Source organism: Dermacentor albipictus, chromosome 6, assembly GCF_038994185.2.
Source record: "Dermacentor albipictus isolate Rhodes 1998 colony chromosome 6, USDA_Dalb.pri_finalv2, whole genome shotgun sequence".
In the NCBI taxonomy this organism is placed as follows: domain Eukaryota; kingdom Metazoa; phylum Arthropoda; class Arachnida; order Ixodida; family Ixodidae; genus Dermacentor; species Dermacentor albipictus.
Genome location: NC_091826.1, coordinates 2013427 through 2032850, shown reverse-complemented (window position 1 = coordinate 2032850; position 19424 = coordinate 2013427). Strand labels below are relative to the sequence as shown.

Below are 19424 nucleotides of genomic sequence, written 5' to 3'. Positions count from 1 at the left end.
AGGTGTTTCGTGGTTGCTTTAGGTTGGCCGTACACGATCATGCGCTGTTATGTTTCAATTCCTGCGCCAAGCGATCACATAGTTGAGCATATTTTCAGTTTCCAGCCAAAACACAGATGCCGGTTCTCTTGGTTGAAGTAAAACCGATACACCCAAAATAGTTCACAACACATACAAACACCGACATTGCGCGTCCCATGTTTGCATCCCGAAGGGATTTTTCCGCATGCCGTAGTAGTTACCGATGCACCGAAAGGCTGGTTCGCCGACGACCTTGTATGAACGGACATTGTGTAAATTGCACAAGTACGAGCTGAAACATCTCCAAATCGTTCCGCAGCACGCAACAGCAATGCTTTCTCAAGCATAGCAATGCCGGATCGCACAGGCCAGAGAGGAGGAGGAAAGACTCGCCCTTTCTTCCTCGCCCGATGAAAGTGTCCATAGAGCGGCGGCCACGTGGACAAAGGCGAAAGCAGAGCTCGTGAACTTGTCACGAGAAGAAGAGCTCATTTCTATTTGTAATAACGCGCCGACATTTCCACGGCAGCGCTGCGACTGACCGGCAATTTCTTTCACGCTCGCCCCGAGCCTACGGATAAACGGCGCGCCTGTTTATATTTACGCTGCGATGAGGCCGACAGCGCTCTGAGGGATCGGCGCGTGTAAATTTAATGCTCCCGTGTGGCCGCACGAGGGGCCATTGTGAGGAGCCCGCAGTGCGTCGGCCGCAAATTCCACCGTTTTGTTTGAGTGGCCTCGCACGAGATGCCCGTCGCTGCTATTAAGTGTCATGGCTACTCTGCAGGCAGATATCAGGTAGCTTTAAAATATAGTTTGTCGCCTTGCGTTCGTCAAACGTAAGCACCTCTGCGGGCAGTTACGGTGCGCGTCCTCTCAAGTGTTTTTTTTTTTACCGTACGGAAACAAAAACGTAAAGAAGACGTTATAAAACAGGGTGCCATCTGGTGCCACGTGCCAAACGTATCCAAGCCAAGACGATCCATTAGCAAGCATCCTGCTGTTGCTATATGGATGCGTCTCGTTAGGCCTACGGGCGCTAGAGTCGCCGAACGATCTCAGAAAATGGATGCGCTGTGCATTCATAACTAACATCTCAGGTGAATTTAGAGAAAGCGAAAGCTCATCACAGTAGTTACTGACGAGCAACGCGAGTGAGAGCGTAGTCATCAGGAGAATTCACACTGAAGCGCGAGCCATGGGTGGCGCCATTTTCGACAATGCTATTTCTTAGCGTCCGTAAACATTACGAACGCACGTGAACCACAGAAAACTAACAACGTTCGGAGCACACGCAGTGAGCACAACGCTATTCCTGTACGTACGTAATGCGCTTACGTTTCGTTGCAAACGCTATTTGAAAACTGCCTGTTGACAAGATTTGTAGCTGGCATGAAACGTGGGCAATGTATTTGAGAGCAGAAAAACGTTAACACATTCAGTTCACGAGCAGGAGTAAAATACTTGCTGAATCATAATTCCTAAACAGCAAATTAGTAACAAGTGTTGATTGAGTAAAATACGGTATTACTCTCACCCCTCCTATAGCTGTAACTGTTCGCACAGATGATTTTTTCAAAGAAACTTCAAGAACCCCCCTCGCGTCTTGGAAGAAACTATTTATTTTACCAATATAAAGACGGATTTTGGAGTATTTGTGCGTTACCTGGGAATTTCTTCACAACAAAATTAAAGCATCAATAGAGAAGAGTGCAGAAACGTGCGATGAGCGGTGTAATTGAAACGACAGAAGATCCGGGAGAGGCCTGGCTGGAAAACGTTGTACCCAAGAACAATAATTAAGGTTAACAATACTCACAATGATCGCATCGGTATCTATAAATCTATGTTTCTGCTTCCTCCGCATTGCATATCTAAGCGTAAATGCAGTAGTAAAATAGTAGGCGGATATACCTGTATTCTAGAAGAGTTGACTGTTGGGCTAGTTGGTCGTCAATATTTGAAGCAGTAGCTTAGCGCAAATAAAACCATGGACACAAGGAAGACAGACAAGGACAAGCGCTACTCACAACTGTTTAATGGAAGGAAGAATAGTGCATATATATATCCTCTTGTCACGCATGCGCCTACCAAGCAGAAGAGAAGCCGGTACATGCACATCAAAGGCGGTTGCGTAAGAAGTTAAATTCCCTTGCACCCTTGTGGGCAGCTCTACATTGGTCAAACTGAGCGTTGTGTGAATGACCGTTTAAGGGAACATGCGCAAAAACTAAAGAAAAAAGAGGATAAGGGCGCACATTTGGTAGCTCATGTTACCGCGTGTGGTTGCGACGCTCGATTTTATGCGACAGCTATGCTTGGCAGGAGCGGCAATGCGTCTTCCAGGCTCGCTCTTGAGGCCTTCTTTATCAAGAAGAATAGAGATAGATGTGTGAGTGAGCCTTCCATCACATTACTGGATGCCGAATTTAACTTCTTGCACAACCGCCTTTGATGTGCATGTACCGACTTCTCTTCTGCTTGGTAGGCGCATGCGTGACAAGAGGATATATATATATGCACTATCCTTCCTTCCATTAAACAGTTGTGAGTAGCGCTTGTCCTTGTCTGTCTTCCTTGTGTCCGTGGTTTTATTTGCGCTAAGCTACTCCTTCAAAAATACCTGTATTCGTTTTTCCTAACACAATTGGCGAACGGAATGAGCGCTGTGGTGTGCATTTATGAACGCCTAACTCCTTAGGTGATATTGGTAGCAAGATGCGAACCTGGTACCCAGTTCGCTGTTACCCTGCAGTACCTTGTTAACCTGTTATACCTTGTACGCTGCTTCAGTGAAGCAGCGTTCGCGTGCCTGTCATACGGAGCTGAGCGCTGGTCCGTAGGTGAAGTTTGCATCAATTGCCTTTCATAGAGAGCTGAGCGCTGGTGTAACATCTTTTCCATCGTGGTGGCTTCGGTTAAGAATTCAGCCATGGTCTTCTGCGGGCTTCGAACAAGGCCAGCAAATAGCTGTTCCTTAACTCCCTGCATGCCGCATTCCTGATTCTATTTGCAATTACCTTAAAAAATACCTTACAAAGTATTTACTAAGGTAATTGCAAATAGAATCAGGAGCACTTTAGACTTCCGTCAACCAAACGACCAGGCAGGATTCCGTAAAGGCTACTCAACCATAGACCATATTCACATTATCAATCAGGTGATAGAGAAATGTGCGGAATATAACCAACCCTTATATATAGCTTTCATTGATTACGAGAAAGCGTTTGATTCAGTCAAAACCTCAGCAGTCATGGAGGCATTGCGGAATCAGGGTGTAGACGAGCCGTATTTAAAAATACTGAAAGATATCTATAGCGGCTTCACAGCCACCGTAGCCCAACATAAAGAAAGCAACAAAATCCCAATAAAGAAAGGCGTCAGGCAGGGAGATACGATCTCTCCAATGCTATTCACAGCGTGTTTACAGAGGTATTCAGAGACCTGGATTGGGAAGAATTGGGGATAAGAGTTAATGGAGAATACCTTAGTAACTTGAGATTCGCTGATGATATTGCCTTGCTTAGTAACTCAGGGGACCAATTGCAATGTATGCTCACTGACCTGGAGAGGCAAAGCAGAAGGGTGGGTCTTAGAATTAATCTGCAGAAAACTAAAGTAATGTGTACCAGTCTCGGAAGAGAACAGCAGTTTACGATAGGTAGCGACGCACTGGAAGTGGTGAGGGAATACATCTACTTAGGACAGGTAGTGACCGCGGATACAGATCATGAGACGGAAATAATCAGAAGAATAAGAATGGGCTGGGGTGCTTTTGGCAGGCATTCTGAGATCACGAACAGCAGGTTGCCATTATCCCACAAGAGAAAAGTGTATAATAGCTGTGTCTTACCAGTACTCACCTACGGGGCAGAAACCTGGAGGCTTACTAAGAGGGTTCTGCTTAAATTGAGGACGACGCAACGAGCTATGGAAAGAAGAATGATGGGTGTAACGTTAAGGAATAAGAAAAGAGCAGATTGGGTGAGGGAACAAACGCGAGTTAATGACATCTTAGTTGAAATCAACAAAAAGAAATGGGCATGGACTGGACATGTAATGAGGAGGGAAGATAACCGATGGTCATTAAGGGTTACGGTCTGGATTCCAAGGGAAGGGAAGCGTAGCAGGGGGCGGCATAAAGTTAGATGGGCGGATGACATTAAGAAGTTTACAGGGACAACAGGACAACATGACCACTATTAGTACATAACCAGGGTAGTTGGAGAAGTATGGGAGATGCCTTTGCCCTGCAGTGGGCGTAACCAGGCTGATGATGATGATGAACTCCCCACATTAGATGACGCAGCTTCGTTTCCTCGGACATGGTTGGGTGCACCCGACGGAAGAGGCGCGTCATATCCTCGACGTACGATGTCACGCTCTCGTTCGGCCGATGAATGCGGGATTGCAGCGCCCGTTCGGCTCGTTCGGGGCCATCAGCATTTGTGTAGGTCTCCAGCAAGGCACGACGGAACTCGAGCCACGATTTGATGAGCCCTTTTCGCTTCTCGTACCAATTGCGGGCACCGTCCTCCAAGCTGAAGTAGACGTTCCTCAACTTCCCCGCATCGCTCCATTCGTTTATCTCGGCAACGCGCTCAAAATGAACTAACCAGTCTTCTACATCCTCGAAGATGTCCCTGGGAAACACTTTAGGCACTCGGAGATACTGCAGCAGGTACTGAGTTGCCGTTATGACCGTACTTGCCTAATGGTCGGTAGGAATGTCGACGTTCCTTCCATATCGGTCCGTGGGGGCGTCGATGTTGTTGCGGAGAAACGATCAAGATCCGGAGGAAATCCTCGGATTCTCCTGCTGGCCCGGTGAATAGGTGTGTTCATCAGTAGAGGACTGGTACTCCTGCTACCAGGAGAGGTTTGGGGCATTGGATGAACCGTACTCCGCGCCTCCACAAGTTTTGTCACGAAAAGACAATGGAAGGTGTACCCGGCGTCGGCGAGGCAGAGTTGTACAAGATGGCGTGCAATAACTCTAGCCAGCGTCCTTAGCTTCTACTTCTTCTCCTTCAGCGCCAGGGCCCTTGCGCCATTAAAAACCACATATCATCCTCATCATCCTTGAGCGCCAGTCCCAACAACTTTCTCAGCGCTGGCTCATGACAACTAGCGGCAATATTTTAGTTGATTAATAAATTGAGACTGATTATGTAATTACGCGAATGAAAGAAATAATTTGAGTATCTCCAAGCGTCGGCAAACAAACATTCGCATATTTTTACTTTGACTAAACTTAGCTGGGACACACTCTGAGCACTTCATTTCGGGATGAAAAAAAAATGAAGCTAGCACTATTTCTTTCATGAGGGCATGAGGGCACCACATTCACAAGTCCAATGTTAAAACCTACGTGAGCTTTGCTCCCTTGCGAGCAGACTTGCGCATTCAATGCCGGTTCTCGCCGCAGGAACGGAGCATAAATATGCATTCGCGTAACCAAATAAAATTGGATTATACGGGCCGTAAACTCGTCAAAATGCCCACATCATTGAAAACGCACAAAGTTGTCGCAAAAATCACCGAGCAAAACACGCATCTATACAAACAGCCAAAACGCGTGAACAGCTGCGGACAGTGCTTCGCCGCCCCGTACGCACCGTGCCGACCGAGTAAAGTGCGACAGCAGCGCCACGAGATGCGAGGATCGGTGGTGGGTCCAGGCAGTCACAGGAGTTTGAAGTCTGAACCTAGTCTAGCAGCGTTGCTCCAGATAGTACTCGTAGCCGCCCGTCCGCGGCAGCGGCTGCGCCCGCATGGGGGGGAGAAAAAAAATATGGCTGTGGCTTAGGTAAGGTTAAGCCCAGGATGCGAAGCATACTAGCCTTTATTTTAGTTGTTGAACCACTGTTTAGCCTGGTGAACTGCTGTTGCTTGGCTATATTTGGTTCGGCTAGACGAAGAAACAACTCATGCGTTACTCTGCTTCGCCTTCAAGAGTGGAACGCGACAGCATTCACGTCCACCCGCCAGCGACTACGCGCCCCGCATTGGACGCGGTGAGCGTCGAGCAACGCAGCGTTCGGCGCGGCAACGAAATGTGCGCCTGAGCAAGCGACGCACGCCTGAGCCTCAGAAACAGCTCGTTTCTAAGGCAACACCGCATTCACTAGAGGCGCTTTTGTACCGCTTTGAAGTATCGTACTCGTGGCTCAGTGGTAGCGTCTCCGTCTCACGCTCCGGAGACCCTGGTTCGATTCCCACCCAGCCCATCTTGCAAGAGTTGAGCCAAAGCCACTTCTCCTCTGTCGTGACGTCACGGTGTCACGTGGTATTCAAGGCGACACCGCCGCGCCTGAGGAGCTGGGTTGAGCTCTCGTAATATGCTACGCATAAAAACAACCACAAAGCTCCCCTTCGTGCATAGCGCACGCCGCGAGCGTTTCGAGGAAAACATTACGGTTACATTAGCTGCAGTTGCCGGGAAGCGTGAGAAGCAATTTTAATGATATCGCGTTCCACTCTTGGAGGACGCTTAAGCTACGCCTTTAAGTTTTCTTTCTGTACAAATACCTCAACTCTCTCGCAACCCATTTATTTTCTTTCATATTGCTCAGTCGTTCTTAAAATCAGCTTTACTTTGAGGTTATCTCACGTCAAAGTTTGTCCAGCCCATATCACCACATACAGCTTCATTTGTAATATTCCCGTGAGCGCCCAACGGGAGGCGTCCCATTGACCTTTGGTTGCAATCGAGTCCTGATTGAACCCCTTCAAGCAGCAAACAACCGCATTTCCAAATTTTAGCCCTGGAAACATTACACCTCACCATATACCCCGGAGCACCTGGTACCTACTGTTTCCCCATAGCACTCTGTGTTTCATTATGGCCGCATTGATCGTTCCCTCAGCTGTTATTTTTTCCTGTGTTTTCATATATCCATTGTCTTCGTTTATTCATGTACCAGGGTATTTGTATTCTTTTACCCGGGCTATTTCATGGCTTTTTATTGACGCTGTCTATCAGCTGTTTTCATTGAATACCATAAAACCTTATCTTTTAACGCTAGATTTCCATCCTAAGCTTTCACCTTCCTGACCGCAGATATTAGCCAGATGTTGCATATCACTTTGCCTGCTAGCAACACAATGTAGTCCGCATAAAACAAATTTGGAAGCGACTGCTCTCCTATTGTGCCCGCCTGTTCGCATGAGATTCAACCCGGTATTGATTCATTCTAGCGCTCTTTCCATCCTTACCATGTATAACATAAACAGCAGCGGGAATAAAGGGCACCCCTGTCGCAGTCACTTGGTGATATCAACTTTCTCCGCGCTCCTCATCCCTCTGGAAACGCTGCACCATCTACCTAGTTGTGCCGCCGCGAAGTCCACGCGAAGTCATTTGCGTGGCCTTCGAGATCGTGCTAGTGGTGCGCCGTTGTATAGGAGCCATGCACTGTTAGTGTACTGCAGCTCAGCAGCTTCTCTCCTCCGCTCCGACGATGATTTTATTGGCGTACGCTTTGGAACGGGGCTGTGATAAACAGTCACCTAGCTTTCTCATCGCTCGTCGGCCCTCAAAGCTTTGACGGCACTGTTGTCTTTCTTGAGGGCGGCTGGCCTATGTGAATATGTTTGACTATCTCATGCCACCCACGTGCGTGCGCGAGCCTACCGTGGTTTTCCTCCCCCCTCTCCTTCCTTTATCTACCTTATCTTTCTGTTCCATCTTTCTCCTCCCCCAGAGTAGGGTAGCCAACCAGGCGCATTTGTGGTTAACATCCCTGCCTTCTCTCTTTATTACCTCCTCCTCCTACTACTACATCTATCGCAGTCTAGCATTTGGCCTATCCTTGATCTTTCCTTTCTTCATTAATGAAACCTTTAATTCTATATTGCACAGTTACCCATGCCTGTAGCGACATGGGAACGACGGCGGTCGCGGGCAAACGGGAATAAGTTCAAGGTACGGTACGTTTCTGCTATCTCTAAATGAAAAAAAAAAACACCTTGCAAATTTATCAAGTAGATGAATTACGCAGAGCGGGCAGAAGGCAGAGCCGCACTAAAGCACACCGTAGGGTCTAGGCGACACTACGCAAGCGCAGTGTCCTCCATACTTGTGTGCCCGCCATGGTAGCTTTGTGCATAGCATTGCTCGAGGTGAGGGGTTTAATCGCGACCGTGGCAGCCGCGTTTCAACGGGGGCGAAATAAAGAGAAATCACCTCCCAAGCACTCCGTGCAGATGGTTAACCAGCAAAGCTGAAACGTGCGGCCTCGGTGTTTATCACTGGGTTAATTCTGACGGTTAGTTAAAAAAACTGCTTGATAGGCTGCTGGATCTTCAGCACGCAGTTGCTGCTTGCGCTCGGCTGCACGAGCCTGTCCTTGTGCCCGGACGGCAGCACCGGCACGGCGTAGACGACCTCGTTCCCGGTTCTGCTCGGGGCGTTGCTGATCGAAAGCTACGCTCCTCAGGAGTATCGGAGCCGGAGAGAAACTGCTGCACGCGCGCTCGGCTGCGACGCAGAGCAACGACGTCACTACTGGCGCAGCCAATCGCGCGTTTCTCTTTCTTTCATATTTCTTCGCGCATGCGCATGGGGTTGCGCCGGAGGAGTTTTGGGCGTACAGGCGATGGACGAACCAATCGGGTAGCCATATGCAGACGCGCTGTAAAAATGCTTGAGCCTTTTGGATTTAGGGACACGTTAAAAAAAACCACGGTGTCAAAATTAATCCGGAGTCCGCCGCTACGGCATGTCGCGTAATCCGACTGTGGTTTTGGCATGTACAGCCCCATAATTCAATTAAAGTTTAGTACTTATGCCATGATTCGATGTGCCACTTGAGGCAATGAATGTACTTAACCCTCGCAGAGTGTTGAGTACACCCTTCAAGCCACAACCACGCCTCAAGCAAACACTTCTCCCTGTGTGTTCTGTCTATTACACAGGCAAACAGCAGTAGTGCACGCAAAGTAACGTTTCACATCAACTCACCACTCTCGTGTTACACTCAACGTTCAAGAAATTAAGCATTCGCCGTCAACATCACCGCTAATTATCGTCAGTCAAAGCAACCAGCACCGAAAGCTTCGCTTACATCGATTCCCACAGTGCGTGGGATCTGCATAATTTTTTACAATCATTGCTCCAGGAGGGCACGTGTAACCGGCAAACGGAGGCCTCAGGAAAGCACGTGAGGTTATAATAATGCAGGCGGCGCAGGAACTCCAGGGCACCCATGGGTAGATTTTGCTGCTACTTTCTACGCCCCTTACGGTGGCGCCCTGTAGATTTAAAATGATAATAAAGGTTATGTATTTGCTGGCTGAATGTGCCGGAAGTGATTTTGGGAGCGGGAAACACGTCATAGAGGTCGGGTTTTGAGCACCGCCTGTCTATATATATGCACGACAGTTACGCGTCGCTGCGTGGCCTCCGAGATGAGATACGCCACGGGCAGCCGTTACGAGCTGTCTCACCGTAATATAAAGACTTGCTCAAGCACCCATCAACATATTCTGCAAATAAAGAGGAAGCGGAATGCAGCAACATGGAGCACTCTTGGGCCACGACAAATATGAGGTGGTGCGTGGAATCTACAAAGGGGTAATGGTGCCACCTCTCGCAGATGCTATTATGTGCTAATAGATAACGCATTTTGTCGGGGTTGGAAGGCCACCAAAGATCGGTGCAAGCCGGCTGGCTTTGGGAGCCCACGGCAAAACTACAAATGAGACAGTGCAGGATGACTTATGGGTTGGGTCTCTTTCGAAGTCGAAGAAGCTCAGAGCAAAATTGGTGTTGAAGAAAGACTCAGGAACACGAATCAAAATAAATGGGTGGCTAAAGTGCACACGTATCTGTACCTGAAAAACTTGGACGTAGAATTGAGAAATATTAGGTCAATATAGCAGGCACCCAAGTATAGGGTAATCGAAAGTATAGACAACCAGGAGTAATCAGAAAGAGAGCGAAACAGAGACAGCGAATTGAATGTAAAGAATCGAGACAAAAAAGACCATGGAGAGTTACAAGAATGGGAAGAAAGAAATTAGAAGTGATGATGTGTACGAAAATACGAAGCCTTGCTATTTGAGGCTAAGCTTTGAGAAGTGTAGCTATGCGTTGACTATAATACTCAACATGATTTAACGATTAGCGCTTGAATGTGTATGCACAGTCTGTACTTCATCCTCCTCTCACTCATTTCCCCATTGCAAGGTAGCCTACCGGGCTACCTTCCTGCTTTATGGCCCTCTCTTTCTCTCCCTCTCTACGAACACCGCGTTACAAACAAGCAGGCAGCAATGCTAATCCCCTTTACAGGCTGCGTAATGTATTCCGTGAACCAGCCTTACCGCTGTACCCATAACTATTGCGGTTGTATTGTTCGCTGCCTGCGGTGCTTGCTTTTCATCGCAAGCGTGTTCCGACCCTTGAGCTGGGCTGCTAATACCGGCGCAAGGTCGCCTTTCAGCCCCGGTGCCTGTCAGCTGTACTGGGTCCCTTTGCTCATCACAGCTCGCGCACGGCAGTGGATGCCGAGCTTTTAGATGAGAGGCACATCACTTTGTTCAACGCATGAGTTTGCGCTAGTAGGTGATAACGGAACTCGAACATCAAAACAAGCGATAAGGAACGCGAACACAAGGAAGTGTCATACAGACAGTCCTGTCTCTGTGTCTTTTCCTTGCGTTCGCATTCCGTAGCGCTTATGGTGTCCAAGTAGCTTAGTTGGGCGCAGCGTGCATGCAGTTCGTTGTGATTTCAACGGGACACCCCATCTCACGTTAAGACACCGGACAAGGTGTTCTACAGGTGGGCACAGGAAGGTACAGCCTCGCGTGAAATTTCCACAAGCAGTCATTTAAGGACCGATCCGGAGCACGGCACCTTCGTGCTGATGTGTATAATGGTGTCGGCTATAGCGCATTAATCAAACACGTGAGACTGTCACCTTTCACGCGCACACTAGGAAAGCTAGTGCCATCTCCGGACTGATTCGAACCCACAACCTTCACTTGCGTCACAGCATGCCCTCCTTCGTATACAGAACGAGAGGTGCGCGCAACAACCCCCGCCTGCCCAGACGCCGATCTATGTTTAGCGCTAGGAATGCGAGCTGAAGGGGCGGCGTTGAAGCAAAGAAAATCAGACGTGTGAGAAAGAGAACCCGCCGCCATTTTTGAGGTCAGGGTTCTGGCCCGGCCGCTGACTAATCCGCCCTCCTCGCCGCCGTTTCTGCGCGATGCGTCGGCCCGGCTCTTCGCAGTTGCTGATTAGGCCAGGCCCTTATTTGTGGAAGGCGACTTGCGCCAAGCCCTGCCGACGCGTGGAAAGCGCTCGTTTCTCTCCGAGTTTCTATATTGCCTTAGTTAAGCTTCCTTCGATTGGTACTTGTTTTTTCAACTGCGTTGCGCGTTCGTTGCACGGCGTTATAATGTGCGGTGTTCGCACGCATCAGCCTTTGCTTGTCTCCCGTTTTATGTGGCGAGCATTCTCTTCCCTGCCGTCTGCGGAGGGCTCGAAAGAGGCCTTGTGCGTATCTTCACTCGTCGACGCAGCACGGAAGGATTCGCCGCGAGAGTGACAAATAGGTCCGTTGACATCAAACAGCTTTAATCAATCGAAACGATGGCAAAAAGCGCTTATAAATTTGCCTTCATTTTTTTTTTAGGGAAAAACAAAATGGCTTGCTCCGGAAAACACTGCGGAATCTTTGACGTAGCGCAAAGTTTCTCTATGGAACCTACGGTTGTCTGGGACAGGCGTCAGGGGGAAGGGGAGAGCCCTTGAATGAATGACAGCCCTTTGTTCCGACGTTCTCAAGCCGCTCCGGCATGGGCGACGACGTCGGTCTCGCGCCACGGCGAACCCGGTTTTCTCAGTCTTCAATGTCGTTTTCACTTTCTCGTGGCAGGTGTGCTGCTGCTGCTGCTGCAAAAAAAAAAATGCGTGTCACTGTGTAGTACGTGCTGCCGCGCCGCCCAACACAGCTTCGCTGCTCCCCGCCCCCCCATTTCCACAGGGTGGAATGGAGTTGCATTTCGTTACCACTCGACTAGACGCCGCATTTTTGCACCGAAGCTGCATGAAATTTTCGTGTCGTTGGCGCGGGCAAACAAAAACTCCCCATACGTGGGCCGATCCCGGAGATAGTGTAGTGCCGGGCCGACCCGCGGCGGAGGTATCTCCCCATACGTGTGCCGATCCCGAAGATAGTGAAATGCCGGCCCGATCCGCGGCGGATGTGAAGCAGGCGTTAGGCACTCCCATACGTTGTTAGATACGGGACATTTTCCTGAGCCTCCTTCGAGTTCACCAGACGACATCGAATCGCGCCACAGCTAATTAAGGAGCGCAGAAGCACGTATACCACATTCCCGAGGAGCGGCACGTGCAAACAAGTTGGCGGCCCCCACCTCGTACGCCGCATCTGGAGCTATTCACAGCTTGAGTCTTCCCGAAAGTGTAGCGGGAGCCTGGCACGGTTCCAGGTAACGCAGGTCCCCAAAGTGTAGCAAGAGCCTGGAACTGTTCCAGGTAACATGGGTCCCGAAGCAAGACGGCTGTAATGCACCGTGAAGGCCTGGCAGCTATCCCCCCTTCCGCCTTTGTGAGGGCATTTGCAAGCCAGCGAGGCAATACCACAGGGAGAAGTAAGCCCTCGGACAATTGGGGCCCAAGGAGCGACCCTCTCCTCCGGGTGTGGCACAATCGCATGGGAGTTTACCATTGGCCGAAAATGACGACACCTGAGCGGGCTCGCCGATTGGCCGAAAATGGCGTCACCTGAGCGGGCTAGCCGAGTGGCCGAACGTGACGTGACTTCGAGACACTGAAGGGCTTAAAAGCCCGAGACCGAGAGCATTCCTAGAGCATTCCTTCATTCATCTCTTTCGAGCTTCTTGCCACGGGCCGCAGCGTCCGAGTTGCTGCCGGCCCGTAATGACTCTATGACTGTTAATTTCTTGGTCGTCTCACTGTAAATAATGTGAATAAACGTCCATTTTTTCATCCCGACATCCTCTTCAGCTCTTACATCTGGTTGAGAGCGGTAGGATCGCCTTTAAATGCAACAACGTGCGCCGATCCCGAAGATAGTGCAAGCCGGCCCGACCCGCGGCGGGGGCGAAGCAGGCGTTAAGCCCTCCACATACGTGGGCCGATGCCGAAGATACTGCAATTCCGGGCCGACCCGCGGCGGAGGTGATGCAGGCATAAAGGACTCCCCAAACGTGGGCAGATACTGAAGATCATGCAATGCCGGCCCGACTCGCGGCGGAGGCGAAGAAGGCGATAAGCACCCCACATACGTGGGCCGATGCCGCAGATAGTACAATGCTGGGCCGACACGCGCCGGAGGTGAAGTAGGCGTTAAGCACTCCCCCTACGTGGGCCGATGCCGAAGTTAGTGCAATGGCGGCCCGACTCGCGGCGGAGGCGAAGCAGGCGTTAAGTTTTCAAAAAATGAAGCGCCAATAGTAACGGCACACTAAGAAGGAACAAAAAGACAGGAGTCCTGTCTTTTTGTTCCTTGTGAGTGTGACGTTACCGTTGGCGCTTCATTTTTTGAAAGCTATGCACCAACTAGCCCCACAACCTGTTTTACTGCAGGCGTTAAGTACCCCACGTACGTGGGCCGATGCCGAAGATAGTGCATTGCTGGCCCTACAGGCGCCGAGGGTGAAGCAGGCATTAAGCAGTCCCCATACGTGGGCCCACTCCGAAGTTAGTGCAATGCCGGCCCGAACCGCGGCGGAGGCGAAGCAGGCGTTAAGCACTACCCATGCGTGGGCCGATCCAGAAGATAGTGCAATGCTGGGGCGACACGCACGGGAGCTGAAGCAGGCGTTAAGCACTCATACGTGGGCCGATTCCGAAGATAGTGAAATGCCGGGCCGACCCGCGGCGGAGGTGAAGCAGGTGTTAAGCGTTCCCCATACGCGTGCCGATGCCGAAGATAGTGCAATGCCGGCCAGACCCGCGGCGGAGGAGCACTTCGCCATTAAGGGGCCCACATACATAGCTTCACCGGTAATCCTTCTTCACAGAGTGGAAGGGTGCTGAGTTTTTTTCATTAGTTTTTTTTTTCAGGGCCATCGCGCAACGAGCCATTTAAGGCTCTCGCCTTAATAAATCGGGGGGCGCGCGTAAGCTCCGCTACACTGTAAGCATAAATAATCCACATGTGTGAATGTATAGCTGGTCCTCTAGCGACTACCCAGTTGGGAGTTTATTAAGCTCCTTATGATCGGAGTAGAATTTTTACGCCGTGCGAGCGGAATTTTTGCGTGGAACCATGGGAGATTTTCTGTTTTGTTTTTTTGTTTACTCTGCACTGGTTGGAGTTTTTTCGAGGTACAGTCGGAGTATAAGAAGAGGTATCGCGTAGTTTGCGTTAAGATTTTTATATGCAGAGGCTATGGTTAGATTTCGAAATATACACACAAGTCCGCGTCAAATTAAACGATACAGTTGAATGAAACCGCATACATCATGGCATGCATAAACATTTGAGAAATGCCTAATGCCGAACTTTGACAGACGTCCAACGTAGATTTGATACACAAGCAGCAATGCTGCCAGTATTTTATTGCCAATTTTATTGTGGCCAATGGCTTATTGCATCATTGTTTGCGCGGACGTGCACGGCTTTTAATTCATGCTTTGCTTCATTTCTGCAAAGCCTGACAATAGGAGAACAAGCGCATTAGAAGCACTAGCAGTAGCTGCCTCAACCGTATTTTCTCACTTCAGCATTGCTTTTACAGAAAATATTTAACTATATACACAGGTCAAAATTTATTATACGTTTAAAGAGAAGGAGGTAGCCAATTAACAATTATTTTAAAGGTATGGATAGATTATGCATAGAGAATGAATATGTTGCTCTTTGTTCACGTCGTTTTGAAATCGTTTGCGTGGTTTGTTTTTTACCCTGAAAAAAAAAAACCTGTAGACTTTAGGGGCCCCTCGGGCAGACTCTGGCACGTGAAAGATATGTCTCAATATCGCTTCTCTTTCCATTAAGCAATGCTAAAAAAACACTCTTCTCAAAATTTACAACATTTATTAGGAATGGAAACATCGTCACTTGCACGCAGAGGTTATAAATATATACCGTGTGTACCAGTTAACTATCATGCGCTTAATTAAATAAAGAAGAGGAAGTGCGTCACTCGAAGAAAACCATATATTGCATATTGTTTGCGGTAAAGTAGAGTAGCTGCCAGTATTTTTTTTAATACTGAGATTTATTTAGGCAATTTTAATTAATAGTCTGACTAAAGATTTCACACCCTAATTATCAAAGTGTCTGTCAGGAATTGGTAGGTAGCGCCAAGAAACATCTAATTGTGGTATTTTCAGCAACATACTTATTACGTAAAAATTCTTTCCGACGATAAGTAAACCCAGCGAAATATGAAAAATACCACGTGACTGCGCTCCGACTCGCATCATAAAGCAGCGCCTTCGAACAAGCACCCTCTGAGTTAGCCAGAACGAAATAAAGCAAATAAAGAAAAACATCGTGATCAAGCTAGTGCCTTATCTGCCGCGTCCCAGCCGAAGTTACATATCACGTTTGGTGTTAGTTGGAAACAAGATGTAATAGCCGTTCTCTCAGCGTAGATAAAGTGCCTGGACGGTTTTTTTTTTTTTTTGCCATAGAACCCATCGCCGCAAAAGCCATTTGACAGCGTCAGTGCAAACGTTTAAAGGTGTGCTTTTTTTTTTGGTCCCAGTCACCATGTCTTTTTCTAATCAGTAGAAGGTAAAAATGATCCTCGACTTGGGAGCTGCAAATGGCAATAAGAGGAAGGCCGCGAATATATATCAGTCATGGAAGTGTGGCAGTAGACCAAACGCGCTGACTATCATCAGAAATGATGGAAACTCGAGAAACCCAGCAGCTTCAAGAAACAGCGGCGTAGGGCTTCATCTTTGAGTCCTAGCCTACGCTCGGGTGTTGTAGCATTTATGGCCTTAAACACTCATGCTACAGTGCGGGATGTGGCCGCCCAGGTAACAATTTCCAAGTCATCAGTTTGAAGGATTCTAAATGATGGCCTTTCACTCGTACCATCTCAACCAGCACCAATGCTCAGAAGATAGAGACCTGTAGAATCGTCTAGAGTACTTGAACTGGGACTTCGCAAAAGGCGATGAGTTACCGAACAGGTGGCTATTGCTTTAGCACTAATTCATTCAAGAAGGGCGTTGGTATTTAGTGACTGCTCGAGAGGGACTTCTCGAGAGGACTTGCTGTGGAACCGGCTAACAGACTGCTGCAGGGTAGGGATATCACTTCGCATACAGTTACTTGGTTCCCGGCGCACATGGCGACAGTGGAGGGAGGCCCGCGTAACCTCAACGAGGTGGCGCACAGGGAGGCACGAGGATTAGTGTACCGTGTACTCCATGAAGGGCCTGGATCTCCCGCTCCTCAGTACAGGGACCAACTGTTAACCTACAACGAGATCACCAAGCACTATTACTTAGGGCGCAGGGCATTCCCCTGCCACATTCTAAATTAGATAGGCCACAGGCGGTTACATTAAGGCTTCTGCAGACACGAACGTAACCTAACCCGGTCATCATGAATAAAATTAATTCGTACTGCGGGGTTTCAGTCTATTGTAGTAAGTGTGGGCGTTTGCTCGAATTAGAACACATGCTTTGGCGCTGCTTGGCGTTTGCCGGTCATCAACAGGTCAACACTAGTGTCAACACTAGTGTCAGAGGTCAACACTAGTGTCAGCTGATGCTGCACAGTGAAGTGCGGGCGGACCAACTCAGGACTGTCCAGAATGCCCGTGTGACGGCAGAGGGTATCGGCCTCTCTGTCCCGACGTGGGAGCGGCCCGCATCAGTCCCAGACTGATCCCTCAGGACCTAAATAAAGTGCTTCATACCATACCATAGAGGACTTTTTGATCAGCATCATGTGTACAGATGAAGCCAATTTTCACAGAAACGCTCAGGTAAATTTGCACAATGCACACTTTTGGAGTGACTGTAATGCACACTGGCTAAAGCGCAATTGACATCAGCATCAGAGGTCGTTAAATGTGGGGTGCGAAATTTACGCCAGTGCTATAATCGGTCCCATCTTCGATACCACACTGAACTGGACAGCGTTACACTAAAAGAGTCCTTGAAAGAGTGGTGGATGAGTTTCTCAGCGAAGTCCCATCGTCCCGTCTTCCGCTTAATTCTGTGGTATCAGCAAGATGGGACACCCACACACAGCAGCCAGCAGCCGAGCACGAAACAGGCTGTACGCGACTTTTCATGCGAAATAGATGGGAAGGCACGGGCCTATAATTTGGCCGGTTAGGTCGCCTGACCTCTCTCCGCTCGATTTCTTCCTTTTGGGGTTATGTAAAAGGCCGTGCTTATATGGAAGAAACGGACTTCAGAATAGCTCAAGAGAAGGATAACAGATGTCTGCCGTAGAATTCGAGCGTCGGTCATCAAGAAAGCCACTGAAGATGTAATAAAGCGCACTGAGTACTGCTTAGCCGCAGAAAGACGCCTATTCGAATAGGTCCTCTAGGCAGCAGCTGGTGCTCAATGGAGCTTACGAGTTCATAGATATATGGGCAGACTGAAATCTGGTGTATTTTTTGTTAGTTGTTTGTGCAGGCGTCCCGATTGTCAATTCAGCTCTTTAGAAGCGGTTATTACTATCCTCATACGCATCAGTTTTGCTTTTACTCATGACGTGGGTCGCTTTCTGGTCTGTTTATTTCGCTTTTATTTGATGCCATGAACCTGCTTTTGCAGCACGTATCTACTCATGAAAACGGAAATCTTGGACTACGCTTAAGCTACGCTTTCAAGAGTGGAACGCGATAGTGTTATCGCACCCCGTTCGCACCGCGCACTCATTCGCTCGGCATGCTCTTGAGTCACACAAAGACGAAACGTATGCCTGAGCAAGCGGAACGAACCAAGGAACTCGGTGTTTCGGAGGGACAAACGATCTACGCGAGCCAAACGTCGTGATCGTCACAGCCGGGCTGCGACGCGCCATGAAGGCGGACGCGATCATGGGGCTGACGCCTCGATGGGATCCTCCTCTATCTCGCTTGGGAGCACCACGCAGACGCATGACTCCTCAGAGTCTTGTCTGAACCGCCATTGGAAGAGGTCACGCCGGAACGTGCTCTGCTGTTTCACGTCCCTCTTGGCGGTGCCAGTCGCGTCCACGCTCTCTCTGTGCGCGGTGTTTCCACCGCACCTTTCGAGCTGCCAACAAGTGAAACAGTCGACCACACGTGCACTGTTGCTTTTGATCGACGTTAGCGCATAGTGCCTCCCCTTCGGTCACAGCGATGGAGCCGGATACGCCCACCCCCACGGTATCAACTGCTGAAGGATGATAGTGATAGTGATCTAAAGAAAGGAACGACGCTTGATTCACGCTGACGGAACATGGCGGTCCGGTACGCGTTCATCGCAGCACAAGCGCTCGGAGAGCGTTGCGTGCCCGCGGTCTCTTCGGCACATGATTGCCCAGTGCGAGGAGACCCTTCAACGCCAGGGGCAGGCACGGCGGCTCTGCGCGGCCGCCAAATGGTCCAAGCATTCACGCGGGTCACCCGCTACCGACGCGATTACCGGGGTGATGCCGCAGTCTACTCTGGCTGCGTCGATGGCTTACGACGCCGGGGCACGAGGGACACCAGCCACGACCGAGTGTCAAGCTTCACCACCGGATGCCAACTCCCACAACGCGACCGCGGATGCCGGTGCAGACGCTGCTTCGCTGGTCCCGCCCGCTGCTGCGTCGGTTCTCGCACCGCGTGAGACGCCAAACACTCCAGTTCTTCTGCCGAACTCCGTAACTTCCGCCGCCATCGTGCGTGCTACCGTTAGCGCTTACCCAGCTGCGGAAATCAGCGAGCTATGGAGCGCTCCACTCCCGGATTCGGATTTCGATAACGACGCGATGGACACCTCGTCCTCGCGCAAGCGCTCGCGCCCGAGTGAGTCCTGCAGCGACGACGAAGCCCCGCGCAAGTTAGCGGCGACAGGTTCTGACGAATCATCGCCCCCTCCTGTGACGCCCGTCTGCGAAAACGCCGTGATGCAGGCGGCGGAGTCTGTGGAGCATTCAGACGACGGCACGGCCAACACGACGCAGAACCAGAGCAGCCCACGTGCCACGGAGCTCCACGAAGAAGAGATCTTCACAAATGTGATCTCACGCAAGCAAAAATTGGAGGACGCTTAAGCTTCGCCTTCAAGAGTGGAACGCAACAGCGGTCCCGGCGACCCGCCAAGGGGTGTAGGACAATGGGCTACGGCGCGGCGACTACGCGCCCCGCATCGGACGCGGTGAGCGTCGAGCAACGCACCGTTCGGCGCGGCAACGAAATGTGCGCCTGAGCAAGCGACTCACGCCTCAGCCTTAGAAACA

The 19424-nt window shown here is 49.9% G+C and overlaps 1 long non-coding RNA gene across 1 annotated transcript in view; it reads right to left on the bottom strand.

Moving 5' to 3' along the window:
- The window catches only part of LOC135917046 (uncharacterized), a 171483-nt gene that overhangs the window by 4715 nt on the left and 147344 nt on the right, over positions 1-19424 (bottom strand). Inside the window, exon 4 of the long non-coding RNA XR_010569162.2 lies at positions 11746-11929. This is a non-coding gene — a long non-coding RNA (uncharacterized lncRNA). The remainder of the gene's footprint in view (positions 1-11745; positions 11930-19424) is intronic.